Genomic DNA, 7713 nt, shown 5'->3' with positions numbered 1-7713 from the left:
GCAATAACAGGTATAGTTCCGCGGCGGCCGAGAAGACTCACCGCATAGGAATCGGGATGCGAGGCGAGGGATGCGGCGGGAAGGCCCCGACGGCTAAACGGAAGAGGCTGCAGGGCCGCCTCGGAATGGTCCAAGCATCGGATGCGATTGGGACGACTACCAGTGCCAACCCCTTATCCCGCGATGCGTCCGATACACAGATAGTTCCAAGGCGGCCGAGGAGCCTCACCGCATATCAATCGGGGTGCGAGGCGAGGGATGGGGCGGGAAGGCCCCAACGGCTAGACGGAAGAGGCTTCAGGGCCACCTCGGAATGGTCCAAGCATCGGACGCGCTTGGGGCGACTGCCAGTGCCAACCCCTTATCCCGCGATGCGTCCGATACACAGATGGTTCCAAGGCGGCCGAGGAGCCTCACCGCATAGCAATCGGGGGTGCGAGGCGAGGGATGGGGCGGGAAGGCCCCAACGGCTAGACGGAAGAGGCTTCAGGGCCGCCTAGGAATGGTCCAAGCATCGGACACGCTTGGGGCGACTACCAGTGACAGCCCCCTATCCCGCGATGCGTCCGATACGAAGATGGTTCCAAGGCGGCCGAGGAGCCTCACCGCATAGCAATCGGGGTGCGAGGTGGGGGATGCGGCGAGATGGCCCCAACGGCTAGACGGAAGAGGCCACAGGGCCGCGTCGGAATAGTCCAAGCATCGGACGCGCTTGGGGCGACTACCAGTGACAACCCCTTATCCCGCGATGCGTCCGATACGAAGATAGTTCCAAGGCGGCCGAGGAGCCTCACCGCCTAGCAATCGGGGTGCGAGGTGGGGGATGCGGCGAGATGGCCCCAACGGCTAGACGGAAGAGGCTGCAGGGCCGCCTCGGAATAGTCCAAGCATCGGACGCGCTTGGGGCCACTACCAGTGACAACCCCTTATCCCGCGATGCGTCCGATACGAAGATAGTTCCAAGGCGGCCGAAGAGCCTCACCGCATAGCAATCGGGGTGCGAGGTGGGGGATGCGGCGAGATGGCCCCAACGGCTAGACGGAAGAGGCCACAGGGCCGCCTCGGAATAGTCCAAGCATCGGACGCGCTTGGGGCGACTACCAGTGACAACCCCTTATCCCGCGATGCGTCCGATACGAAGATAGTTCCCAGGCGGCCGAGGAGCCTCACCGCATAGCAATCGGGGTGCGAGGCGAGGGATGCGGCGAGATGGCCCCAAAGGCTAGACGGAAGAGGCTGCAGGGCTGCCTCGGAATAGTCCAAGCATCGGACGCGCTTGGGGCGACTACCACTGCCAACCCCTTATCCCGCGATGCGTCCGATACACAGATAGTTCCGAGGCGGCCGAGGAGGTGGGGGATGCAGCGAGATGGCCCCAACGGCTAGACGGAAGAGGCTGCAGGGCCGCCTCGGAATAGTCCAAGCATCGGACGCGCTTGGGGCGACTACCAGTGACAACCCCTTATCCCGCGATGCGTCCGATACACAGATAGTTCCGAGGCGGCCAAGGAGCCTCACCGCATAGCAATCGTGGTGCGAGGTGGGGGATGCGGCGAGATGGCCCCAACGGCTAGACGGAAGAGGCTGCAGGGCCGCCTCGGAATGGTCCAAGCATCGGATGCGCTTGGGGCGACTACCACTGCCAACCCCTTATCCCGCGATGCGTCCGATACACAGATAGTTCCAAGGCGGCCGAGGAGCCTCACAGCATAGCAATCAGGGTGCGAGGCGAGGGATGCGGCGAGAAAGCCCCAACGGCTAGAGGGAAGAGGCTTCAGGTCCGCCTCGGAATGGTCCAAGCATCGGACGCGCTTGGGGCGACTACCAGTGACAACCCCTTATCCCGCGACGCGTCCGATACACAGATAGTTCCAAGGCGGCCGAGGAGCCTCACCGCATAGCAATCGGGGTGCGAGGCGAGGGATGCGGCGAGAAGGACCCAACGGCTACACGGAAGAGGCTTCGGGGCCGCCTCGGAATGGTCCAAGCATCGGACGCGCTTGGGGCGACTACCAGTGACAACCCCTTATCCCGCGACGCGTCCGATACACAGATAGTTCCAAGGCGGCCGAGGAGCCTCACCGCATAGCAATCGGGGTGCGAGGCGAGGGATGCGGCGAGAAGGACCCAACGGCTACACGGAAGAGGCTTCGGGGCCGCCTCGGAATGGTCCAAGCATCGGACGCGCTTGGGGCGACTACCAGTGACAACCCCTTATCCCGCGACGCGTCCGATACACAGATAGTTCCAAGGCGGCCGAGGAGCCTCACCGCATAGCAATCGGGGTGCGAGGCGAGGGATGCGGCGAGAAGGACCCAACGGCTAGACGGAAGAGGCTTCGGGTCCGCCTCGGAATGGTCCAAGCATCGGACGCGCTTGGGGCGACTACCAGTGACAACCCCTTATCCCGCGACGCGTCCGATACACAGATAGTTCCAAGGCGGCCGAGGAGCCTCACCGCATAGCAATCGGGGTGCGAGGCGAGGGATGCGGCGAGAAGGACCCAACGGCTAGACGGAAGAGGCTTCGGGTCCGCCTCGGAATGGTCCAAGCATCGGACGCGCTTGGGGCGACTACCAGTGACAACCCCTTATCCCGCGACGCGTCCGATACACAGATAGTTCCAAGGCGGCCGAGGAGCCTCACCGCATAGCAATCGGGGTGCGAGGCGAGGGATGCGGCGAGAAGGACCCAACGGCTAGACGGAAGAGGCTTCGGGTCCGCCTCGGAATGGTCCAAGCATCGGACGCGCTTGGGGCGACTACCAGTGACAACCCCTTATCCCGCGACGCGTCCGATACACAGATAGTTCCGAGGCGGCCGAGGAGCCTCACCGCATAGCAATCGGGGTGCGAGGCGAAGGATGCGGCGAGAAGGACCCAACGGCTAGACGGAAGAGGCTTCGGGTCCGCCTCGGAATGGTCCAAGCATCGGACGCGCTTGGGGCGACTACCAGTGACAACCCCTTATCCCGCGACGCGTCCGATACACAGATAGTTCCAAGGCGGCCGAGGAGCCTCACCGCATAGCAATCGGGGTGCGAGGCGAGGGATGCGGCGAGAAGGACCCAACGGCTAGACGGAAGAGGCTTCAGGGCCGCCTCGGAATGGTCCAAGCATCGAACGCGCTTGGGGCGACTACCAGTGACAACCCCTTATCCCGCGACGCGTCCGATACACAGATAGTTCCGAGGCGGCCGAGGAGCCTCACCGCATAGCAATCGGGGTGCGAGGCGAGGGATGCGGCGAGAAGGACCCAACGGCTAGACGGAAGAGGCTTCAGGGCCGCCTCGGAATGGTCCAAGCATCGGACGCGCTTGGGGCGACTACCAGTGACAACCCCTTATCCCGCGACGCGTCCGATACACAGATAGTTCCGAGGCGGCCGAGGAGCCTCACCGCATAGCAATCGGGGTGCGAGGCGAGGGATGCGGCGAGAAGGACCCAACGGCTAGACGGAAGAGGCTTCAGGGCCGCCTCGGAATGGTCCAAGCATCGGACGCGCTTGGGGCGACTACCAATGACAACCCCTTATCCCGCGACGCGTCCGATACACAGATAGTTCCGAGGCGGCCGAGGAGCCTCACCGCATAGCAATCGGGGTGCGAGGCGAGGGATGCGGCGAGAAGGACCCAACGGCTAGACGGAAGAGGCTTCAGGGCCGCCTCGGAATGGTCCAAGCATCGGACGCGCTTGGGGCGACTACCAGTGACAACCCCTTATCCCGCGACGCGTCCGATACACAGATAGTTCCGAGGCGGCCGAGGAGCCTCACCGCATAGCAATCGGGGTGCGAGGCGAGGGATGCGGCGAGAAGGACCCAACGGCTAGACGGAAGAGGCTTCAGGGCCGCCTCGGAATGGTCCAAGCATCGGACGCGCTTGGGGCGACTACCGTTGCCAACCCCTTATCCCGCGATGCGTCTGATACACAGATAGTTCCGAGGCGGCCGAGGAGCCTCACCGCATAGCAATCGGGTTGCGAGGCAGATTATTGGGAAGGGAACCCCCTGGGATGCGGCTCAAGCAGTGCCCAAAGGGACTGGAATGCGGAATCACATCGAGAGACCCAAATGCTATACGAGGGCTCAAATCGAATTATCGATTTGGCCACGACATGGACGCATCGGAACGACTACCTTTGCCGAACCACTCGCAATTGCATCCATACCGAAACCAATAGACATTTCCGTTAGAGCCCTCGCATAGCATTCGGGAATCTCGCATGCCCCTCTAAATCGACCAATGCTGGCGCTCAATGAAAATCCGAGCGCTACCACCGTTCGAGCGCCAGCATTGGTCGAGTTAGAGGGGCACGGGGGAGAATGCTCCAGTCAACACCTCCCCTATATAAGTTATTTGTCCGATTCTCGCACAACCGTAGTCTGCCTCGTCGAATCAAACAACGGTCCCAGATTCCGACTTCCGTTCCGTAGAGACCCAAAAGCTAGATGGAGGCTCGCAAAAAAGAGAGTCGGCGCATAGCAATCGGGTTTCTCGAACGTTTAGGGACCGAGCTCACTTGCGGATAGGGCAAAATCCGCCAAGCAACCCAAAAGCTAGACGGGGGCTCGAATCGAATCGCCTAGGCGGCCACAACAACGACGTGTTGGATCGACTACCAGTGCCAAACCATTCAGCAAGACTAGTCTGTGTCGAGGCCGGATAGAGATTCTCAGAGAGCGCCCGCATAGCATTTAGGAGACCTGCCGCGTCCCTCACACTCGACAAATGGTGGTGCACGTTTATAAATCCGAGCGATCCCAACCCTTTCAAGCACCAACATCGGTCGAGATAGAGGGGCACGGAGGGGGCTGCGTGAGACAACACAGTCCCCTATATAAGTTATTTGTCCGATTCTCACACATCCGAAGAATGGTCATCAAATCGGACAACAGCCCAAACTTCCGACTTCCGTCCCAGAAAGCCCAAGAGCTATCTAAAACGTTCATGGCCGGAACTCGATCGCGGCTATACCAGTCCGCCAAGCAACCCAAAAGCTAGACTGGAGCTCTAGTCGAATCACCTCTGTGGCCATTGCAAGGACGTGTTGGAGCGACTACCATTGCCGAACCATTCCGCAGGTCGAGTCCATACCAAGGCCGCATAGAGATTCACGATGAGCTCCTGCATAGCAATCAGGAGACTTGCCGTGTCCATCACAATCGATAAATCCTGGTGCAAGATTTTTGCATCCGAGCGCTCCAACCAGTCGAGCACCAGCATCAATCGACATAAACGGGCACGGGGGGAGGATGCTCGAGAACACTACCTCCCCTATATAAGTTATTTGTCCGATTCTCAAGCAGCCGAAGTCTGGTCATCGAATCGGGTCAAAGACCACAACTTCCGACTTTACCCACAATGCAAGTCATCGAATCGAACATCGGCCCCCGAGTCGGACTCCATGCGTATGTCAGGTCATCGGACCCAAATTCCGCCTTCCTGCGCATGGCGGGCCATCAATATCAACTCGGTCATCGGACCCAAACTCCGCCTTTTTGCGTATGGCACGCCTTCAAATCGGTCATCGGACCCAAATTCCGCCTTCCTGTGCATGGCGGGCCATCAACATCAACTCGGTCATCGGACCCAAATTCCGCCTTTCTGCGCATGGCACGCCATCAACTCGGTCATCGGACCCAAATTCCGCCTTCCTGCGCATGGCAGGTCATCGGACACAAATTCAGACCTCGCCAATATGCCTACGTATCGAATCGGTCATCGGACCCAACTTCCGACTTCATCCATACTGTAGGGTCTTTGAGGTTGGCGCGGTGCGCTCAACCCAGGGAGTCGACCCATCGAAGCATACACCTCCCCTATATAAGCTATTTGTCCGATTCCCACACCTGTGTAGTTTGCACCTCTGACCAGGACATCGACCCCAACTTCCGAACTCGACTGCAACGACGGCACCAGCGCCTTGGTGCGCACCTTGCGACGCACAGTCCCAACATTCGCCTTCCTGCACATGGCAGGTCATCGGACCCAAATTCCGACCTCGCGAGTATGCCTACATATCGAATCGGTCATCGGACCCAACTTCCGACTTCATCCATACCGTAGGGTCTTTGAGGTTGGCGCGGTGCGCTCAACCCGGGGAGTCGACCCAACGAAGCATACACCTCCCCTATATAAGCTATTTGTCCGATTCCCACACCTGTGTAGTTTGCACCTCCGATCAAGACATCGACCCCAACTTCCGAACTCGCCTCCAACGACCGAACCAGCGCCTTGGTGCGCACCTTGCAACGCACAGTGCCAACATTCGCCTTCCTGCACGTGGCAGGTCATCGGACCCAAATTCCGACCTCGCGAGTATGCCTACATATCGAATCGGTCATCGGACCCAACTTCCGACTTCATCCATACCGTAGGGTCTTTGAGGTTGGCGCGGTGCGCTCAACCCGGGGAGTCGACCCAACGAAGCATACACCTCCCCTATATAAGCTATTTGTCCGATTCCCACACCTGTGTAGCTTGCACCTCCGATCAGGACATCGACCCCAACTTCCGAACTCGACTAAAAAGACCGCACCAGCGCCTTGGTGTGCACCTTGCAACGCACAGTGCCAACATTCGCCTTCCTGCACATGGCAGGTCATCGGACCCAAATTCCGACCTCATGAGCATACCTACTAATCGAATCGGTCATCGGACCCAACTTCCGACTTCATCCATACCGTAGGGTCTTTGAGGTTGGCGCGGTGCGCTCAACCTGGGGAGTCGACCCATCGAAGCATACACCTCCCCTATATAAGCTATTTGTCCGATTCCGACACCTGTGTAGTTTGCACCTCCGCTCAGGACATCGACCCCAACTTCCGAACTCGCCTGCAACGACCGAACCAGCGCCTTGGTGCGCACCAAAAGTGCGCACTTTTGGAGGGCACTTTTGTGCGCTCCAAAGGTGCGCACTTTTGGAGGGCACTTTTCTGCGCTCCAAAGGTGCGCACTTTTGGAGGGCACTTTTTGGAGGGCACTTTTCTGCGCTCCAAAGGTGCGCACTTTTGGAGGGCACTTTTTGGAGGGCACTTTTCTGCGCTCCAAAGGTGCGCACTTTTGGAGGGCACTTTTTGGAGGGCACTTTTCTGCGCTCCAAAGGTGCGCACTTTTGGAGGGCACTTTTTGGAGGGCACTTTTCTGCGCTCCAAAGGTGCGCACTTTTGGAGGGCACTTTTTGGAGGGCACTTTTCTGCGCTCCAAAGGTGCGCACTTTTGGAGGGCACTTTTTGGAGGGCACTTTTCTGCGCTCCAAAGGTGCGCACTTTTGGAGGGCACTTTTTGGAGGGCACTTTTCTGCGCTCCAAAGGTGCGCACTTTTGGAGGGCACTTTTTGGAGGGCACTTTTCTGCGCTCCAAAGGTGCGCACTTTTGGAGGGCACTTTTTGGAGGGCACTTTTCTGCGCTCCAAAGGTGCGCACTTTTGGAGGGCACTTTTGTGCACTCCAAAGGTGCGCACTTTTGGAGGGCACTTTTCCTGTGCTCCAAAGGTGCACACCTAGGTGAGCACCTTCGACCACACCTTGTAGCACACCAAACTCTGACTTTCGACTTCATCCGCAATGCAGGGTCTTTGAGGTTGGCGCAATGCGCACAACCAGGGGAGTCGACCCATCAAACCCAACACCTCCCCTATATAAGCTATTTGTCTGATTCTCATACATGCGTAGCCTGCAGGAGCAATTAGGACATCGACCCCAACTTTCGGC

This window comes from Cryptomeria japonica, unplaced genomic scaffold (assembly GCF_030272615.1).
Source record: "Cryptomeria japonica unplaced genomic scaffold, Sugi_1.0 HiC_scaffold_114, whole genome shotgun sequence".
In the NCBI taxonomy this organism is placed as follows: domain Eukaryota; kingdom Viridiplantae; phylum Streptophyta; class Pinopsida; order Cupressales; family Cupressaceae; genus Cryptomeria; species Cryptomeria japonica.
Note: the sequence above shows the minus strand (reverse complement) of the source record.